At 45.6% G+C, this 22,249-nt stretch overlaps 1 long non-coding RNA gene across 4 annotated transcripts; it reads right to left on the bottom strand.

Annotated features, from left to right (window-relative positions):
* Positions 1–42: 42 nt before the first annotated feature.
* Positions 43–21,144, bottom strand: LOC143820804 (uncharacterized). Of its 4 annotated transcripts, XR_013225525.1 has the most exons (9): positions 21,053–21,122; positions 15,826–16,032; positions 13,572–13,835; positions 11,687–11,860; positions 9,718–9,765; positions 8,495–8,559; positions 3,086–6,440; positions 1,301–1,341; positions 43–157 (listed from the first exon to the last, which is right to left on the bottom strand). It is a non-coding gene; the product is annotated as an uncharacterized LOC143820804 (long non-coding RNA). The 4 variants fall into 4 exon arrangements; XR_013225522.1 differs by lacking the exon at positions 15,826–16,032 and having other exon boundaries at positions 21,053–21,144; XR_013225523.1 differs by lacking the exons at positions 1,301–1,341; positions 15,826–16,032 and having other exon boundaries at positions 89–157; positions 21,053–21,144.
* Between the last annotated feature and the right edge of the window lie 1,105 nt (positions 21,145–22,249).

Genomic DNA, 22,249 nt, shown 5'->3' with positions numbered 1-22,249 from the left:
AACAATTCTCATGTAATGACATGGTTAGAAGGTGACTCCAAGATGCCGTTAGCAAGGGCGGAGGCCTCTGTTGAAGGAGCAGTACAGCCTGTAGTGTCTGACGGCGAGCGCTATCAGCACAATGGGAATCACTCCGAGCAAAATCTTGAAAGGTTTTCTACAGTGAGAGAGAAAGGACAAAAACAAACAAACAAACAAAACCCGTTCTTTGTTTGGAAGCAACATTGCGATTTATGCTGCTTATCAGTAGTTGTCTAATCATGACTAGAATATGCTTTTCTAGGAGTTCCCCCCCCCCTGGAGTATGTCTATTCTGCATCCAAACCATAGCAAAGAGTTACTGGGAGGAAATGTGTTTTTCCCTCACACGGTGGCAATCACGGATTAGGACTAGTGCTGTGACTGGACACAGCAGCAAGCAAAAGGACTCTGTTGAGTGGGTGGTGAGTTTCCTGCACTGTGCCGGGGGTTGAACCCAAACAGTTCAGCAGGGCCTGCAAAAAGGAGCTCCTCGACCAGGCATTTGGTTGAGGTTGACCCGGACCATCGCTTCCAATTGGCCCTCAGCCCCCCCCCCCACTAATCTGCCTAATGTATTGGGTCCCAGTAAGACTGCCACTAATCTGCCTAATGTATTGGGTCCCAGTAAGAGTTGAGCTGAGGCTTCTTTGCAGTTCTATCATATTCCTATTGCTGTTATCATGTTGGGGTTATTTTTGTACTGTTATTGCTGTTGTCACATGTGTTACCTCAGGTTATCTGAATCTGTTCCCTGATCACTGTAAGCCGCTCTGAGCCGTCGGGGGAGGGCGGTATATATGAATGAATGAATGAATGAATGAATGAATGAATGAATTGATGGCCTTGGAGATCCTTTCCAACTCCATGATTCTACGAGTCCATTATTCCTTCCACCCGTGTTATTTTTAACTTAAATACTTAAACACACTCTTTTGCTTTCTTTCTTTCTTTCTTTGGCCTTGGCCTCCCCTTTTGGGAGTGCAATTGCTCCCTCCTAAAGGCTGCTTCCTTGATTGCTCTCACTTGGATGGGCCTGGCTAGTATTTGGATGGCAGAATCCCCAGGTAGTGAAGGGCCATGGCACAGAGGCAGGCAATGGGAAATCACCCAGCAGGATTGCCCTAAATTGACTGCAACTTGACAGAACATCCCAGCACCACCACTAAGCATAGTGAAGTGTCGTTAACGCCTTGGTAAGATATTTGAAAACTCCCACTCATCTGGTCCCAAATCGAGGCTGGTGGAGACAGTTTGGATATGATAAAAAGAAGTTGCATACCTGTACCTGCAGAAGACACTGCAGACCTTGGAAACTAATATCTACGAACAATTAGGGGTGGAGAGAAAGGAAGGGGGAAAGAGAGAGGTGATTGTTTTAATACAAGCCAAGGAAACCCTGTTAGTAATTGTTAAGAGTCCTAGTAATAGTTAACAGCCCAGAGCCGTAGGAAAGGGCAGTATAGAAATCTAAATAAATAAATAATCTCTGCATCAAAAGCCAGATTACAGCAAACGGGAACATAGAACATCAGCTCAGATCCTGAAATGCAAGAATTCCAAAACAGATTTAGGATTTCAGAAATCTGTTTGCAAAGGAGCCTCACGGGATCCTAACCTGATTTCGGAGGCATGGACACATCCACCTGCTGAAGCAAAGACAATGGGTCTTAGCATTTCCTTCATGGGTTCATTCATGGTCCATTTTGTGAAAGGCCTTAATGGAGATATAAAATAATAAACCACAATGTCAAACTGCCAGGAAATTCAGTGCATCGCAATGCATGGTTTTGACATCATGCCAGATTAAAACGTATCTGTGCTGGTTTAAACAGCTTCTGGTCTTAAGCAATCCTCTGAGGATAAACTTGAGAAGGAAAAAGAAGCAGGACGGCTACCAAAGGCGGCCGCCAAAGGCAACCACAAGTCTGGGGTCACTTCCCCTTGAGGTGGTTCCATGAGTAACACCGCAATCCTGAACAATCTGCTGGATAAGTGAGTGGGCAGGGGGCGGGAAAGATGAGATTTCTACCTCCCTGAAAATCCTATGCATCCCCACTTGTAGTTATTGTGTATGTGTCTCATAGACATATTATGCACGGGGCTAGAAATCCGGGATGGCGGCAGCAGGGCAGCCCCGATTATGCACCCTGCTGCCGCCATCCCAGCCCTGGCCTGGTGCAGTGCCCCAAAAAACCCGCAACAAGGTCTTCCACAGGTCTGGGATGCTGTGGGGGCCATTGGGGGCTGGGTCAGGCCAGCCCCTTGCATAAGAGGAAAAGCTGGGCCTTTCTGCCCAGCCCTTCCCTCAACCTACGGTGTCCATGGAGGGACATTGTACACCCCTGTCGACTCTGTGGAGCCACGAAGCCAACTGGGGAGTCCCCCCATCTCCACCTTGGTGGGAGAGTGGCATGCCACCCCCATTGTGCGGTGGGGGCCCTATTCCCCACACTCCCCCCCCACTCACCTCCTCACTGTTGCTGCCTCCTGGCAGCAAGTCGAGCTTTCCAGCCCTGGCTTTGTGCGTGCGCGTGTGTGCGCACCTACAAAATGCTGGGGCAGCCCGCATACTCCAGGGGATTTCTCCTCCGTGAGTACACAGGAAGTGCCGGGGCATCCTGCCCGGGTGCAATGCCCGGCAGCAGCCCGGCATGGCTGCTGCCAGGCATAACGGGTCATACACGGTTTGAGCTTTTACAACCCAGCACAAGGAAGCAACATTCCCAGCAAAATGCACAGAAAAGCATGCTCAGGTATAGACAACATCTGAGCAAATATTTATCCATCTCGGATGACCGTTGTTTCTAAGCTTCCAACCCAACCTTCTCATGTAATCCCAAAACTTGTGCCTCCCTTCTCTCCATTCTTTGCCCTCAAGATGCAACTCCATTACACCACTCCCAAGATGCAACTCCCAGCAAAATGCTGCCAACCTTTGGGAAAGCCTCAGTATTGGAAGAAGAATATATCATGAATTGCAGAATGTGTTTTCTCAGTGAAGACTTTAGAACTATAGGAAATCACAAAATAATGCATTTAAGGGCACCCATAATACTCTACTAACCTTTATGTTGGCTCCAATTTGGTCAAGCAACCATTGCACTTTGGCCCCTTTTTGCTTTAGAATTTGTGGGTGGCCTTCATGGTCAATAAATATGTATGGAATTTCTGGTAGTTCCTCTTGCTCAAGGTCTGGTTCGTTATCCTCAGATATTAGGCTTCTTCTGGAGACTTCGCATCTATCAATCGATGTTGTAGAAGAACCATGTTTTAATATTCCTCTGGAATGTCTGGGCCTTATGGTACTTGAGGGTCCTTTAACCCCATGCATGTCATGTCTTGATCTAGATGGCACCAAAGGTAATGCTCTGAGACTCATTATGGATTTTGCCATGTATTCCTGCAGGTTGTGATGTGACGAGGGAAGGCTCTTTAGAGATCTTGTAAGCCATTTTTTGATATAATGCCCAGATGTTTCAGGGCTTACTGAGCTGAATTTTTGGAGGGATGATTCCAGCCATTCTTTAACATTGTCTTCGGAGGAATCTGGATCTTCCTCCTGAACTTGACTCAGGGATACTTCAATCCACTCTAGCACACTTAGTCGGGCCGCTTCCTCCTGAAGATCCTTGATGGATTCCTGAAGACATTCCACCACATCCCGTATGGGTATTTTAGGACATTCCTCTTTAAGGCTCTTTAAACTTGCTTCAACCCATTCCTGTAAATGGTGCTCGGATATATTAGGCTTTTGCAGCTTACTTAGGGATGCTTGTAGCCATTCTTGCACACCATGCTTTGAATTTGCAGGACACTTTTCATCAAGGGTTCTTAATGAATCCTCAAGCCATTGCTGAAGGCTCATCTTGGATATGTCTTGACCTGCTGCTTCAAGGCTTCTTATAGAAGATTCGAGCCATTCTTGCACCCTGAGACTGGATGCTCCTCTTCTGATCCTTGGCGTCGATACCTTAGGCCCACCTTTAAACAGAGTGGATGGTCCCGGAACTTCTATTTCTAGGTCTCTTAGGGGTCTTACCTGCCTGTAAGCTGTGTCATGAGTGGCTCTTTCAATGTGTTCTGTTTCAGAATCTGAAAGCCAGTCCTGCAGGCTTCCTGGGACAACTTCACAACTATCAATAGTGGAGGGTAACCGAAACAGTTTCCCCACAGTCTGCTCAAATGCTGCAGAGCTCTCTTTTATAAGATTTGATGTGTACCATTCATGCACATTTACATCAGGACTTTCAAGACTTTTCTCTAACAAGTTTGTTCTTTCTAATGATGGTCGGACACCTATGGGGGATGCTTCTTCCACTTCCAAATACTGTCTGGAAACCTCAAAACTTTGTGGTTTCTGGATGCTGCTCATGGACTTATGAAGCCATTCCTCTACATTTAACTTGGAAGTTTCAGGGCCACTTGTTTGTAAGTGTGCTATGGATACTTCAAGCCATTCTTCCACATCCTTTCTGGAAGCTTCAGGACATTCCTCTGGGAGGCTTTTTATGGATGCTTCAAGCCATCCCTTCAAGTTCTGTTTGACGGTTTCAGGACCTCCTCTTAGTCTTGTCATTGATGCTTGAAGCCACTCCTCCACATTCCTTCTGGATTCTTCATCACCACTTCTCTTGAGGTTCTCTACAGATGCCTTAAGCCATCCCTTGTTTAGATGAACTCTGGACAACTCAGGGACTTCAAGCCTTATTGGCTCGGAAACTTCTGGGAATTTTTCATGCACATTTTGTGCTAATTCTTCAGAACCCATCTCTTGAAGGTCCTGGACACTTATGGGTGGTTTGAGCCATTCCTGTTCAGAACTACTTTTTTTGAGTAGAGATGCAATCCAGATCTTTAGTTCATTGCTGGGTAATTTCAGAAATGCAGAACTTGTTTGCTTAAGATCTTCCAGCACAACTTCTGTCTCTTCAATGTCCTGGACACTCATGAATGATTTGAGCCCTTCAGTTCCTTCTTCTTGGAGATAACATTTAGCTGTTTCAAGCCATTCTTTCAGGTCCTTTCTGGATTCCTCTGGACATTCCTCTTGTAGATTTTGTATGCGTGTTTCAATCCATTGCTGTAAGTTTTCTTTGGATGCTTCAGGTCCTTTCTTGCCAAGTTTGCTCTGAACTGCTTGAAGTCCTTTCTGAACATTCTGCTTAAATTTTTCAGAACCTCCACTTCTGAGGTTCTCTATGGGTGTAGCAACCTTTCTTAGATGATCTCTGGAAACTTTAGGGGATTTAGGCTGTGTTTGCTTAGAAACTTCAGGGAGATCTTGCACATTCTGTGTGCATCCTTCAGAACTTCCTTCTTGAAGGTCTTGGATACTTCTAATTGATGCTTGGAGCCATTCTTGAACATTTAGCTTGGAAGTTTCAGGTCCTTCCTCTTGGAGATAATTTTTGGATATTTCAAGCCACTCTTTCATGTCTTTTCTGGATTCCTCAGGACATTCCTCTTGTAGATTGTGTATACATGATTCAAGCCATTCCGGTAAGTTTTGTTTGGAGGCTTCAGGACCTTTCTCAATGAGTCTACTCTTTACTGCTTGAAGTCCTTCCTGCACATTTTTCCTGGATTTTTCAGAACCTCCTCTTCTGAGGTTCTCTATAGATGCATTAAGCCATCCCGGGATTTTGGGTCTTGTTTGCTCAGGATCTTTTTGCATGCTTTGTGTGACTTCTTCAAAACTTCTCTCTTGAATATCTTGGGTAGTTTTCATGGGTGCTTTGAGATATTCTTGAACATTTTGTTTGGATATTTCAGGACTTTCCTGCTCATGTTCAATTGGCACAGCCTGTCTGTATACCTCAAGATCTTGCTCTTGGAAGTCCTGAATGCTCTTCATAGATGTTTCAAGCCATTCCTCCACATTTAGTGTGGTTACATCAGGACCCTCATCTTGGATGTTTCTTAAAGATATTTCAAGCCATTCTTTCACATCCTTTCTAGATGCTTGAGGACATTTCTCTTGGAGGTCTTCTTTAGTTGTTTGAAGCCATTGCTGCAAATTCTGTTTGGAAGCTTGAGGACCTTTCTCTTTGAAGTTGGTGATGGATGCTTGAAACCACTTCTGCAGGTTCTGTGGTGATGCTGGACTACATTCAGTTCTGAGCGTCTGTATAGATTCTTCCAGCCATTTCTTCTGCAATTTAGTTTGGCGTGGTAAAGGTACTTCAGTGTCTTCTGGTTCAGTTTTTAGTCTGACCATTTTCTTTATGTCTTTTGTGTCCGTTTCAAGTCTTTCAATCTCTACGCTTCCTTGGGATATTTCAGGCCTTATGTGTCCACCCGTTTGCCATATTTGCACGTAGCTTCTCTTGTCTTCTCTATTGACGTGTGAGCCTAAGTGGCATATGTCAACTGCATACACCCTTGATTCATAATGGTTCATCTTTAAGTCATCATTAAGCCTATGAAAAGTAATTTTACATAGTATGTCTTAAGCAAAAAAAAATCTGTTAATCTTTTTAAAAATTACTACATCATTGGCATTTCATTTCACACAATGCAAGCTGATTTGTAACCTAGATTCTTTTGTGACACAACCACTTGCAGAGCTATAACCAAATTACCACTATGTCGATGATGGACCAGCCAATTTCAGATATCTATTTTATTTCCTCCATGGATGGTATAGATGCATCAGGTTTAAGAATTGTTGCTAATTGGATTCTAGCAGGAAGGATGCATACAACATTAAAATAATAGGGGAAAGGACCCCTTTCCTCTTTTCAAATTATTTTGAACTGGATTTGGAAGAGTAGAACTATGGGATCTTCTCTACAGCAACAATTCCCTGCTGCTACCAATTCAGAGCAACTGTAAGAGGGGCTTCCAGAGGGAGGGCTGCTCCAAATTATCCTTTCCTTTTTCCTCCACAGCTCCCATTACACACACACACACACACACACACACACACACACACACACACACACGGACCTGCTTTACAACCTGGGTCTTTTTCAGTTTATCTCTAAACTTGAAGGAAGACACAGAGGCAGATAAAGGTAGATGGCTGGTGGGTGGGAAGCAGCAAAGAAAAGAGGAAAAGGGGAGAGGCTATGGAGAATGCCAGGGAATAGGAAACAGTGGGGGAGGGCAATAGATGGGAAATTGAGATGACCCCAGAATGTCCTTAGAGTTACAGAATCATAGAGTTGGGAACTCCAGGGTGATCTAGTCCAAACCCCTGCAGAATGCAGGAAATTCACAACTACCTGCCCGCCCACAATGACCCCAATTCCATGTCCAGATGATGTTCCCTCCAAAAAACCCCAGAATCCCAGGTCAATCTGGTCTGGAGGAAATTTGCCTTCTGATCCCAAAGAGACAATCAGCATTTTCCTCGGCTTACAAAAAGGGCCACAAGAGCCAAGCTCAGACACAATCCCTTCTGCCCACACACTTACCATCTGCCTAAGTTCACAGAATCAGCATTTCTGTCCGATGGCTCTCTAGCCTCTGCTTAAAAACTTCCAGAGAAGGAGAATGCCTGAAACTCAACCCCTCTAAGACAGAGGTCCTATGGCTGGGTAGGAGGAGGGCAGAAGCATGTTTGCCCATCCTGGCCAGGACACAACTGACTACCCCAGGACAGAAACTTGGATGCTTCACTAACTATGGAGGCACAGGAAAGTAGGCAGCCAGGCATTTTCCCACCTTTCCCAGGTGAGGCTACTAACGCCCTATCTGCCCTCTGGGCATCTAGCTAAGGTGATCCATGTGGCAGCCACTTCCAGGCTAGATTTCTATACCTCGCTCTATGCGGGCCTGCCCTTGTCCCTGACCCAGAAATTGCAATTGGTACAAAATGCCAGTCCTAGACTCCTTACAGAAACGCCTTGGAGGGCTCATAGCCAGTCTGTGCTGAGGCAGCTGCATTGGTTGCCAGTTGCAGCCCAAAGCCAGTTCAAGGTTTTGGTTTTGACCTTGTAGGCATTTTGCGGTCTATGACCCACATATCTGAGGGACTGCCTGTCACCCTATGCCACCCGCAGGGCCTTGTGCTCTGTGGGTGCCAACTTGTTGGTCATTCCTGGCCCCAGGGAAGCTTGCCTGGCTTCAACCAGGGCCAGGGCCTTTTCAGTCCTGGGCCCTACCTGGTGGAATGAGCTCCCAGAAGACCTGCAGGCCCTGCGGGAATTGTCAGGTTTTCCTAGGGCCTGTAATGCGAAGTTCTTCTGCTGAATTTATGGTTGAGGCCAGTGCAGGAAGATCTAATGGGCTCCCCTCTTAGGATGTGACATAGCCCCTTGTTGGAGGAATTACCTGCATCTTAATGGAGAACCTCCATCGTGTCTCTTCACTGCCCATGCTGGAAGATAGACGGAGAGTTGTAGATGGGTAGGAGAAATGTACCATAAAGAGGAGGAGAACTGAGATTCCAGAGGCATATTTTATCTATATGAAATGCAACTCATTTTAAATAATATGAGGGAGGAAGACAAAGTTCAACAGGACTTACAACATAGCCAGTAGCTCAGAGGTTTTGATCTCCCTTTGCAGGTAATCTATTTTCATTTGGAGGTTCTTCAAAATGAAAACATGCAAAGGTTAGAAATGAATAATGATGTAAAGAAATCACTGGCCAAGCATAGGAAACAAGAGGCCTTAAGCACTATTCCCAACCCCCCCCCCCTCCAAATCAGGACCAAGGAACCAATGCAAAGAATAAAACTTGAAATGATTTTAAAATAAACTGGTGTTTTCAAACCAGTCAATGCTCAATGCTCTTCTCTGGATAGGCAACACCAAAGAACAAGAGTCCAGGAGTTCCTTAGGGACTAACAAAATTTGTGGCAGGGTATGTGCCTTTGTGAGTCACTGCTCCCTTCCTCAGATACTGCTAGAACCTTCCTAAGATACTGCTAGAGTCCATCTGTCCTTACATCTTTCAGAATGGAGGGATTTCAGATGCCAAATGACAATAGCGAGCAAATGACAAGAGCAGGTTGTGATTTTCTTGCTGGCAGACGGTCCCTGGACAGCGAGGTCGGCAGGTCTGTGGCTTGCACCCTTCCTCAATGGTGGGCCTGCCCGTCATGGGGCGGCCTGGCTGCTGCCCTGCGCCTGGACATGCGCCGCAGCCTTGCCGGCCAAAAACCTTGGTGCCACATCCATGGTGCCCCGTGAGCCTCCGGCCGGCCAGCAGCCCACCTGACAGCAAGGTGCTTAACCGGCCTCGGGCTTCCTGGCCGCCATCTACGCGCCACCAATCCCATCACCCGCCCAACCTCCACGGCCATGGCCTCCGAGGTTGCCCAGGTATGTCGCCTCCCCCCCCCCATGCCTGTTCTCAATCCCGGGAGCCGCTAGCACCCATTGTGTTTTTGCATGCAATGGCTTTTTGGCTAGTTTTAAATAAAGCTCTATTCACTTTTATTACTGTCAACACTGAATTCTTGTCCGATAAATAGAGAACTCGCACAGTTAGCTGAGACACCATGTTATGTAGTGGTTAGAGTGCCAGAGTAGAACCTGGGAGATCTGGATTCAAATCCCCCTGGCATTAACTATGAAGCTCCCTAGGAGATTTGGGGCCAGTCATTCTCTCTCAGCCTAACCACACAGGGCTGTTGTCAGGGGAGGAGAGCCATACATGTTGCCCTCGGAGGAACGGCAGGATTAAAATGTCAGATTCTGGCTCAGTGGTAGGGATTGCAAGGGGAAGGAATAAGAGCTCTGTACCTCAATCTGTTTTTCTATCAAAGCTGCTTTCATTTCTATCACGCGCTTCTGTCCAAGAAAAACAAATCAAAACACAGCATTTTCAGGATTTTTTTTAAAAAAAGAAATCAATCATTTACTGACATTGTACATAGATGTTATATATTTTATATTGTTGAATCGAGCCGTCTTATGTTGTTGAATTGTGATGCCACGAGTTATACTGATCTACATGACTGCAAGTTAACGCCTTAAAAATCAATCATTTACTTACATAGCATACATTTTTTAAAAACTTACTGTCAGCCCTTTGCTGTCAGCCTTCTTACGAAGAGTTGCCATTGACTCAGGGGCAAGTTGAAGATCTCCTAGGATTACAACTGATTTCCACGCAGCAAAGGTCAGCTGCCCTGGAGAAAATGGATGCTTGGAGGGTGGGCTCTATGGCCCCTGAACCCTGCTGGAGGACCCGGTCCTCCAAGCCCCATCTGCATGCACACATTTACTTCCTTCTTACGCCACTAGAGTTGCCAATCCCTGGAGAAATAACTCCTCCCCTTTAAGAGAGCTGGACGTTCTTAATCAGATGATGTTCCTTACTTCTGTGTTAGGAGAAGTCCTACCTGCCTGTTTCCACATGCTTCTGTTCAAGACATGGGACTTTTCCTCCATAGTCTGCTGGCAAACCTAGCCGTATGTTCCTCTGGGACTCTGGCAGTGGCACCCAGAACAACCATGGAGGAGAAGACCCTTTCTCTTCTTGATCACAGGATGAAAAGGGCGGGGAGTTGTCAAAGAGAAGGAAGAGGTCCCAGTCTTCTAGAAAGCTCTGAACACCAAATCTGTGGGCAGGATCCAATGAAAGAATAAAGAAGTCAAGAAAATTAATCAAGGGAATCATTCCCCATCCCCATTAAGAAGAAGAAGAAGAAGAAGAAGAAGAAGAAGAAGAAGAAGAAGAAGAAGAAGAAGAGTTGGTTCTTATATGCCGCTTTTCTCTACCCAAAGGAGGCTCAAAGCTGCTTACAGTTGCCTTCCCTTTCCTCTCCCCACCCACCCCTGTGAGGTGGGTGAGGCTGAGAGAGCCCTGATATCACTGCTTGATCAGAGCAGTTTTCTCAGTGTTGTGGCAAACCCAAGATCACCCAGCTGGCAGCATGTGGGGCAGCGGGGAATCAAACCCATCTCCAGTAGAAATCCTAACTCCTAACTACTACACCAAGCTTGGAATAAGCTCTCTCTCTCTCTCTCTCTCTCATGTGGGGGAGTGCAGAATCAAACCCAGCTTGCCAGATTAGAAGTCCGCACTCCTAACCATTACACCAAACTGGCTCTAATTGGGCAGCCCCAAGCTGGAGAACCTCTCAAGAATTTGGAGTTGAGCTGGGGGAGGGGGGGTAGTGGGAGGGGCCTTGGCAGAGTATAATGCCATAGAGTCTACGCTCCAGGAACAGCCATTTTCTCCAGGAGAACTGATCTGTATTGCGTGACCCCACCTAGCAACCCTATCCCATTTTGGGAATGACGTTTCCTTGGTGGGACTGTGCTGTTTGATCTATGCAAATGCTTCCCATTGTTCATGGATACAGCTAAAAGCCTCTGACAGTAGAGTAATGGAGGGATGTGTACTGACAAGCCTGTTAGCTTGGCCCAATCTACTTATGCATTTATTTCCTGCCTGGCTTTGCCCATTTCCCATTGCCATCCCCCTCCCCCCAAGGCAGCTTATGACACAAACATTATGCCTTCACAAACATAATGTCATCAATAAAGACTCCCTATGGACTTTGTCTTTAAATGCTAGGACTCCCAGCAGTGCCACTGGTGGGGTACAAGGCCAGGGTGATCACAGTCAACACTGGGAAGTTCTACATAAGGCAACTCACCAGCACACACTTTGCTCATTTCAATCAGGGTTGAGCAGGACTGTCCAGAGCAATTATGCCCTGAGCGCTATCTAATGAAATTCAGCTACTGCTGTGTAAGGTACCTTGACGTTTCTGGCAGATTCACGTTCCAGCCATGTTCCAGGCAGATCCTTGTGGGATTCATACGGGGTAGAACGAGAGAACGTGGGACCATCAGAGAAGGCAATTTCATGGCAGGAGGGATTGGGCCACTCAAGTTGACTTCTGTGGTGCTTGCACAGTCTAGGAGCAAGTGCCTTAAAAGAAAAATAATTATACATCTGTTTAAAAAAAAAAACCCTCAAAAGATTCTGCTTTCAGAATGTGTCCCCTTGTGTCACATAAATGCTTCTTAAGATCCCAGGCCATTGTATGTCATACATAGGAATGTGCAAACAAACGACAACAAAAAAGGTATTGTTCGGGAATATAGAATATAGAATACTATTTCGGTATTTTCTAATATTCCTGAATCTCAAGAGTGGTATGGTATTGGATTTGGTAAATATTCAGGAAGGCCATCCCCCCCCCCCCAAGCTCCATTATAGCCTATGGCAGGGATGGGCAAACTGTGGCCCTCCAGATGTCCATGGACTACAATTCCCATGAGCCCCTGCCAGCGAATGATCCCTATAGGCTATAATGAATGGATCTGGGGTTCTGGGAGAGCTGCTTTTTGAGGGAGAGGCACCATATTTGAAGTGTAATCGTTGATGAGTCTTTAAAAAAAAAACCTAAGTTTAAAAAAGATTGGTCCAGGGAGTCCAAATTTATACGCTCCCAAAGCAGGTGACACCATGTTCCATTGTTGACAATGGGTGGGGGAAGCATTTAAACTTCCAAGGGAATGCAGCTCCTTTAAAATGTAAGCACCCTTTGCAAGCCATGGTGGCATGAGTAAACTCTGAAGGCATTTAAAGGGCTTGCAGTAACTAGAAACCTGTAGAAATATCTACTCTTTACTACAAGAATGTTAATTCCTGAAGAAAGCTTTCTCTATTTGTGCCCCTTTGTTATTTGAATTGCTCAGCCAGCACCTTCAACCTTTTATCACTACTGAACATATACAAGAGCACAGCACTACTAGCATCCCTTGAAATCCAAAAACTCTCCCCCTTCCCTTCAGTTTCCACTCCTCAGCTCCGCTCCAGATCAAAGCTCCACCCGCACCCAACCTACAGTTCCCTCTTTGAAGCTGATCAAAGAACCTTCATTTTTAATGGGGTGATGATAGATGAAAGCTCCAGGGAGCCCCACAAGTCTTGCTCAGAAGGAACAGGACTTTGTCTGGACATTACATTGAAATGCTAGGACTTCCGGCAGTGCCAAATCCCAGTTTGGACTCACTGGGAGGCTCTCCACAAAGCAGCTCTCTGGTGCACATTGTTCATTCCGATCAGGCTAGAGCAGAAGAACTTTCCAGAGTCACAATGCTATCTAATGAACATGAGCTTCTGCTATGTAAGATACCTTCAAAAAGGGAGGGGGGAAAATTATCCCTAGGCTACAAACAGTGTTTTCTAAAGTTATATAGAATAAAGAAAAGTAAAAAGTCTCTTTGTTCTATGTTGCTTTATTGTAGGATCCAACCAGAACGGTTTCGAGATATGTCCTGTTTTCAAAGGGTAATTTTACTCCGTGGCTGTCCTCTCACTTGTAATGAAATTGGTAATCCAAATAGATACTTCAATACCTCTATTAAATTGTTAAAAGTATACACAGGCCTCCGGCTCTGCACTGTAGGGATGCTATTAATCCAGTTTAATAGAGGTATTGGACTCATCTAGAAACTGTTCTGGTTGGCTCCTACAATAAAGCAACATAGAAGGAAGAGACATTTTATTTTTCTTTATTCTGTATAAATTTTGAAAGTACTGTTAGTAGGCTAGGGATAGGTTTTTTCTTTCTGTCTTTTTGATTGTAGACTCTACAAATCATCCCTTATGTCTGTACTTGTGTGTAAGATACCTTGGCATTTCTTGCAGGTTCACGCTCCAGATATGACCCAGACAGATTGATGTTTAAATGATACTGGCCAGAATTAGAGGTCACAGGGCCATCTGAGAAGGACATTTCACGGCGTAATGGATTTGTCCATGAACGTTCTTGATCCCTGTGGTATATCCGATCTGTCCATGAACGTTCTTGATCCCTGTGGCATGTCGGGTCTGTCCACGAACGTTCTTGATGCTTGCGGCACTCACACAGTCTTGGATTATACGCCTTATACATCTGTTAAAAAAACCCAAAATTTTCCACTTTCTTAATGTGTCCTCCTGTGTGCTTTAAATACTTACTAAAATCCCAGGAGGTGTACGACATTTATTTGTTTGTTTGTTTATTTATATGCCTCTGCTCCTCGACTGGTCTCATGGCGGTTCACATGATAAAACATAAATACAGTAAAACCCAATTAAAACTACCCAATTAAATAATTAAACAACAACAAGGCAGCAGTGGTCATATCCTCTATACCCAAACCTATCCCACCTAGTTCAGCCAGAGGCCTAGCCCTCTCCCAGTGAAGATGGGAGCCAGTCTTATGGACTTTGGGGAATGCCAGGACTCTGGTAACCAGTGCAGATGGTAAAGCACCAGCTGAATATGGGCCCTTCAATGTCGGGTCTGTCCACGATATCTGGTACCAGATATCATCTGTCAAAGTGACCAGTGCGGTCTGCACCCTGTAGCCAGGATGGAAGCTGGACTTGTATGGGTCAAGGGCTCAAGTTCCCTCCAAGGATACGAGGAGCTGGTCCACTGTGGCTCACTCTACCACCTTACACAGAAACACAAAATGCAAGACTGGGCAGTAACTAGCGGGGTCCCACGTGTCCCGTGATGATTTTTTCAGTAAAGGGCATACCACTGCTTCCTTAGGCCCCTTGGGGGACTCTCCTGATGTCAAGGAGAGGTTGATAATCTCCCTCAAAGGGCCTCCTATCTGCTGGTTGCCTGATTTAAGCAGCAGAGGGGTGGGACCAGCAACAAATTGCAAGAACCCAAGTGTCTCCATGGCTTACACCAGATCCAGGGCATGTCCTGAAGGTCCATGTGGATACTGAAGTTCCCCCAAACCAGAAGTTTTCAGGACTGCAATGTCCAAGCAGCCACTGCCTCCAGAAGGCCTGGCAGGGAATCTGGAGGGGCAGTGGGTGATAGGTACAGCAACCAGATCGTCGTGTTCTTGACCGACTCCCACCCTAGACCAACACATTCAATCCCCGGGATTGAAGGTGCAGGGAGAGCCCTGGAGGAGAAAGACTCTCTGTCCAAGATTGCCACCCCCCTCCCCTCCCATGGAGCTGGGGTTCATGCAGGACTGAAAATACAGATGGTGCAAGGACTTTCAAGGGGACTGTCTCGCCCTCACAAACCCAGGTTTCGGACATGCAAGCCAAGTCAGCCTCATGCCTTGCAAAGTACTCCTGCAAGGTAGAGAACTTGTTGATGATTGACCTGGTGCATAGGATCAACACCGGTTCTACCCTAGACCTTTCTCCCACAAACCTGGAGATGGGATGGAGATTTGAAGGGCAGCATCCATATCCACCAGGCCACCAGCCATGGAAATTCCATGGATGGGACCTTCCCAGACCTACGTACATCGCTGCCCCCTATTATTGAATCTCCTCCCACCGCTATGCTTGCTTTGGCCTGAAAGTACTAGAATCAGTGTCCTGGACAGTATCCCCATCTCAGCAACCCCATTCTCTTCTAAGACCCTAGCCTAATCTACAGATACAGTAGCTGACTAAGCTAATCACCTACCCACATCAAACCAAATCTCAAAGAAAGCCCTCCCTTGACCCATCCCCACTACCTACAGCTAGAGCCGCAACCCAAGGGGGCATTGTGCCGAGGACCAAGCTGGGAACCCAGCATCTCTCTGCTGGCATTCCTCCCCTTGTCTAACTATTTAATAGGACAGTGGTTCTCAACCAAGAGGTTCCAACCCCAATTGGTGTTGCCTGGCCCCTTCTGCAGGGTCACCAGGTTGGTGGCTGCAGCAGTGGCCGGCGGCTGCGGAACCATGGCACTGGCTGCCTCCACGCCACCTCCAGATTGTTGTGCACTTGCGTGAGTGGCCTGAGCACATCGCCCACACACATGTACATGCCGCCCCCACCACCCCTGTCACAGTTAGGGTCATGGCGTTACGGCGGTTGAGCACTGCTGGAATAGGAAAAATAAAAATAAAAACTCCCCCTCGAAGACTGACATGTTCTAAAGTGGAGAATTTCTCTCATCGGCCAGGAGATCGTGCCAGACAGCCTTCTTCCCGCTACTCCACAGCCGTTGATGGATTCCAGCAGAGAATCAGTTCCACCTTGGGGTCCATTGCATTCTACAGCAGCAGAAGCACTGGGGTTGCTCAGTCCAACATGGGCTATATACACCAGCTCTGCTCTCTTCAGCTCTGCCACACCTGGAAGAGACAGCCAGGGCTCCATGATGGTCCCTATTAGCCATGCCGGATTTCCAACTCCGCAATCTGGAAGGAGCTGATCTTTGCATCTTGTGAGCCTGCTGGGTGTTCTGAAGAATGTGCAGTCCCCAAGGCAGGAACTCTACTGCGCTCTTGAAGAGAGGGCCAATGGAAGGAAGGAGAAGAGGGAGGGAAAAAAAGAGGTAGAGCCACATGACTTTAAGCCAGCCATGAAGCATTATTCCGTTGCTGGTATTAAGCGTAATAGCTCCAAGTAGGCTGGATGCAGTTCCTTGACTGCTTGTTGCTTACAGCCCCATGGAATCCTTGTACCACTTGTCTCCTCGCGATAAGACCCAACGGTCCCTGGAATTTTCTCGGGCTATGCACCTCTGCTTTAGTTCTCCAGCTCAGGTGTAGTCAACCTGTGGTCCTCCAGATGTCCATGGACTACAATTCCCATGGGCCCCTGTCAGCAAATTGTAGTCCATGGACATCTGGAGGACCACAGATTGACTACCCCTGCTCCAGCTCACCAACTCTCCCTCTATACCTCCGTTTTGCCTGTTAGTCTCTCTTGTCTCTTGCTGCCTGCTGCTATTCTGCTGCTCTGCCTCACTTCTCTCATGCACACAATCCTTCTCCGTCTCGATCTTAAGAGAGATTGCTTCTTCGGTACAACTGAAGTCAGTCATTTGGGGAATGCTCTACCCGAGATAGAATAGTCGAGGGCTGAAAAAGCCTACACTTCTAAAAACATTCAGGGACGACAGAGCTAACACTCTGCATCCATCCCAGCTGCCATCTTGGGATATGGGACATGCATTGGTCCCACAGCTATCCTGGTTAAGGAGTCAGACTGAAGGACTGCATCACCTGATACAGAATGAAAACTGGATCTTCTGCTGATATCTGTGCTGTTGGGAGCCAACACCCTAGCCTGGCTCGATCTCTGCCCTGGCTACCATTCTGAGGATGGTCAGGGGTAAGACCGAAAAGGCCAGTAGCTGGACCCAGGTGGATTGCTCCAACACAGCTGAGAACAATGCTGGGAGCTAGGCAGCAAGAAGGGGAGGAGTCAGAATGCAAGATTATGCCTGGACTTGGGGAAGACTGAATAAAAAGAAGTTTTATTATTCTACAATGCTAGAGTTGATCTTATTCTTCATTTTGGACTTGGGGAAGGCCAGGATGGCAGAGGCCAAGAGGCCAACAAACAGGGCATAGAGGCCATGACTCACCTCTGAGGTTACTTCATAGTACTGTGTACGAGCAGCCTCTGTACTTATGATTTCCCAATGTGTCCACTATTGACAACTCCCCTGAGCATTTCTTATAGGCCCTGGTAAAGATAGTCTGAATTTTCTCTCCAATCCACTCTTGCTGGTACTTGACTTCCTTTGACTTTTTGATCTTGAGCCTATCTTCCATCTCCATCTCCCTCCAAATACTTCTTGTATGGTTCTGTGTTTACCACAGGTTATAAGACAAAATAATAGCTGAGACGATTGCAGATGCGGGGAGATGAATGCTGAGGTGATTTATTTTTTAATGTCCAAGAATTTAAGACAGGTATGTGGAATACAAGGCCTTGTCTTTCTGATTCTTTGCATACCAGCTGTATCTCTCCACAACAGTAACAGTCATCACTCCTTAACGGAGAACTTGATTGTCAAGAAGAAGGGTACCAGAAAGGGCTTCCTGCACAGTCAGGGGACTCTCCAGGTGTGCTGATAAACATTTGTTGGTAAATTTAAAGAACTGAAAAGAAACCCCCTCAAAATGGCATTCCAAGCACTGAGCATGCTCATTGCCTTGAGGGGATATAGAATGTTGGGACAACAGAGAATCACTTAAAGGAGAAGAAAAAATAAAAATTGGTTTGCTCAAGCCCAAATAGTTTACAGGGAAAGTTATGAATGGCGTCCCCACCCCTATCCCCACATACACACACCAGTTGAGGATACTGTGAATGTTAAGGACTCTGACCAATAATGTAGAGATTAGTTAGAACTAGAAGAAAGATAATTTCCCTAGTCCTAATTATTTATCATGCATGTACTGAGAAGGGTGTTTGACAGTTTTTAATAAGGGAGGTGGAACTAAGATTGGGGGATCTATGCCAAACCCTGCCAATTCCTGGGGGAGGGGGAAATGCCCTTTACTTGGACTATATTTCTCAGGATCGAGAGGGGATTAAGAGTTTCCTGCTAAGCAGTGACTAGCGTAACATCCTAGTATTAACGTCATTGTAGTGACATCATAATAAGTATTTGCATACTAGTTTTTTTTTTAAGGTTTCAAATCTGGTTGTATCTGCTGACTCCTGTTTTTTCCTTCCGAAGCAATGGAAGATACACTGAGCTCCCCAATGGGGAAAGGTTACATCTAGATGCCATCTGAGGTCTCAGGATCTCACCAGGGGAGAAAATCAAGAGTAACATCATTGAAATTACATCATAATCAGTATTTCACTTGATTTTTGCTAACTGAAATGAGGTTCCTTGCTTTGTTAACTTTTAAAGAGCCAGCTTGGTATAATGGTTAGGAGTGCGGACTTCCAATCTGGTGAGCCAGGTTTAATTCTGCGCTCCCCCACATGCAACCAGCTGAGTGACCTTGGGCTCACCACAGCACTGATAAACTGTTCTGACCAAGCAGGAATAACAAGGCTCTCTCAGCCTCATCAACCTCACAGGGTGTCTCTTGTGGGGAGAGGAAAGGGAAGGTGAATGTAAGCTGCTTTGAGACTCCTTTGGGTAGAGAAAAGTGGCATATGAGAACCAACTCTTCTTCTTCCTCTTCTCCTAAAGGGACAATGTCTTCTTTTAAGGCACATCTTCTCCTCCCCTTTTAAAATGGTAATGCCAGAGCAAGGAAACCATTGCAGTAATTGAAACAAAGTGGAGATTGAACAATTAAGAACACCACCCTACACGGTTACACCCTTGGAAATCCACTGAAGTCAATAGACTTAGATAAGGGAAGTGCTTTGAATTTTTTTTGTAGAATCATAGAATAATAAAGTTGGAAGGGACCTCCTGGGTCATCTAGTCCAACCCCCTGCACTATGCAGGACACTCATATCCCTATCACTCATCCACTGTAACCTGCCACTCCCTTGAACCTTTACAGAATTATCCTCGCCATCAGAATTTCTTTTTAATTAATTTCATTCCACTGGTTCTGGTCCATCCTTCTGAGGCAAGAGAGAAAAACTCTGCTCCATCCTTATTCCACTTGTCACTTCTCTAAGAGGATGCTGAACCATTACCAAGTACCCTTTGGGTATGATCAGTCAACCAGTTCTTGTGAAACCCATGCCGAGTGTAAGAAATCACAGCTCTCTGTTCCAGCTGTTCAGGGACCAACAGTTTGATTATTTTTTCCAAAAAAAAATTAGTGGAAATACTTGCTTCTAGCAGGAAATGTCAGACTGCCAAGGATCTTGAATCAGAGGAAGGAACCTTTCACTGGGGGAAAGTGTTCCCACTACCCAAATGGGTCATTGGTATCTAATCCAGTATACAAAGCATCTTTGCTACAGGAACTGGTGTACAAGAAGCCAGGAATTTCAACAGGAAATTAGGTCCTTTTTGGATAGTGGTATTTTTTTTTTAAGTGCTAGAGGCCATTGCAAAATCTAGTTGGAATTTAGGACCAAGGAACCAGCTTTCTATATTATATATAGAATCATAGAATCATAGAATCATAGAGTTGGAAGGGACCTCCTGAGTCATCTAGTCCAACCCCCTGCACTATGCAGGACACTCACAACCCTATCGCTCATCCACTGTAACCTGCCACCCCTTTGCCTTCACAGAATCAGTCTCTCCGTCAGATGGCTATCTAGCCTCTGTTTAAAAATTTCCAAAGATGGAGAGCTCACCACCTCCCGAGGAAACCTGTTCCACTGAGAAACCACTCTGTCAGGAATTTCTTCCAGATGTTTAGACAAAATTTCTTTTGCATCAATTTCATCCCATTGGATCCGGTCCGTCCCTCCAGGGCAAGAGAGGACAACTCTGCTCCATCCTCTATATGGCATCCTTTTGAATACTTGAAGATCGTTATCAGATCCCTTCTCAGTCATCTCCTCTCTAGGCTAAACAGATCAAGCTCCCACAACATTTCCTCATACGTCTTGGTCTCCAAACCCCTCACCATCTTTGTTGCCCTCCTTTGGACATGCTCCAGTTTGTCTACATCCCTCTTCAATTGGGGTGCCCAAAACTAAACACAATACTCCAAGTGAGGCCGAACCAGAGCAGAGTAAAACAGAGTAAAGCGGTACCATCATCTCTCGTGATCTGGACACAATACTCTGTTAAGATGCTTTGGGCTGATCCTGCGTTGAGCAGGGGGTTGGACTAGATGGCCTGTATGGCCCCTTCCAACTCTATGATTCTATGATTCTATGATACAGCCCAAAATCCTATTTGCCTTTTTAGCCACTGAATCACACTGCTGACTCATGTTCAATGTATGGTCTACTAAGACTCCTAGATCCTTTTCACACATGCTACTGCCAAGACAAGTCTCCCCCATCCTATATTGGTGTCTATGTTTTTTCCTACCTAAATGCAGGACTTTATATTTGTTGCTGTTGAATTTCATTTTATTCAGTTTAGATCAGTTCTTGACCCTATCAAGATCATCCTGTATTCTGATTCTGCCCTCTGTTGTGTCTGCTACCCCTCCCAGTTTAGTATCATCAGCAGATTTAATAAGCATCCCCTCTCATCACTCATTTAAATAATTTATAAATATGTTGAACAACACAGGCAACAGGAAAGATCCCTTGAGCATTCCACGTCACTCTTCTCCAAGAGGATGCTGAACCATTTACAAGTACCCTTTGGATATGATTTCTATTTGAGGTACAACCATTTGACAAAATTATCCAGAAACAGAAAGGATTAGGAAGGGAAATCTACAGCTTGAAAGAAGGGATTATGGAAGTCTGTCCCCAGACTCTAGCCCCTCCCCCTTTTAGACATATCTCAGCAGACAAACCAACCTGGAATTGATTTCCAACAGCAAATTACGCCTGGATCCGTGGAAAGGAAAAATCCTTCCTGCTCCCCCGACCTCAGCAAAGCTGTGTCTGCCTCAAAATGTTGTCCCCTGTGCACCTGAGGCACTGGCCTGGTTTGTGAGGTAGCACGAGATCACAACTGTATACATGTGATCACCAAAACCCAAGAGATATTTCCATTTTTAATCTTTCCATCATTTGCTACTACTAAAACTAGGGGGTTTCATAATTCACTGGAACAATGTAAGACTCCCCACCCATTGTGTATTGCTGGCAGCTCCAAGGGGTTCTCCCAGCATTCTGAGTAATCTTCAGACTACAGAGATCAGTTCCCCTGGGAGAAATGGCCACTTCCAAGGACAGACTCTGTGTGAAGGATAATACCCCCCCCCCCCCCCCCGGTCTTACACACAGGACTCTACCCTCACAGGCACCACTTCCAAACCTCCAGGAATGTCTCCAGATGGAGTTGGCAAACTTATATCAGTGCTGGCCATAACACTTATCATTGCCCCAGCAGAAGTTATGGACTTTCAACTAATCTGGTGTCCCTTTTATATTTTTGGGGATGCTGAAGCCATTTTGTCGCTTTGTAAAAGGGCTCATTACATATTTTTTAAAAAAGCCCATTTCTTCATTTGTGCTGATTGCGATGCATTATACATTTTATGCATTAACATGTCAATGTATTTTATTTATTCGATTCTATAATGGCCCCTCCCGGCATAGCCAGCTCAGGGTGGTTAACAGCATTTAAAACCATACAAAGTTTGGATTGGCCACATTTAAAACCCAAAAAAAACCCCAAAACAATACCCAAGCTATCTTCAAGGCAAGCCAGAAAATGGTGAATGACAGCACAATTCTACAAAGAATTATTTCAGGCTACATAACTCTGTATAAGACTGCACTGAGAGTTGAGTAAAAAGCTCATTCTTACACATTTTCTCATTATAATATGGAATGATTCCATAAATAATCATTTCTTAACAAATTTAGCTACAGAAGACCAAAGAAAAAGGGGATTGAGAGGGATTTGAGAGACTAAAATATTAGTATCACACAACAGACACACAACTGCCTAGTTTCCCATTTGACTTGCACTTTTCATTTTACCCTTTCTCTTTTCAGTCATTAACATCAACTAGCCACAACAGGAGATTGTGCGCACCCTACGTT

This window comes from Paroedura picta, chromosome 11, assembly GCF_049243985.1.
Source record: "Paroedura picta isolate Pp20150507F chromosome 11, Ppicta_v3.0, whole genome shotgun sequence".
Classification (NCBI taxonomy): Eukaryota; Metazoa; Chordata; class Lepidosauria; order Squamata; family Gekkonidae; genus Paroedura; species Paroedura picta.
This window is presented reverse-complemented; position numbering and strand designations above follow the sequence as displayed.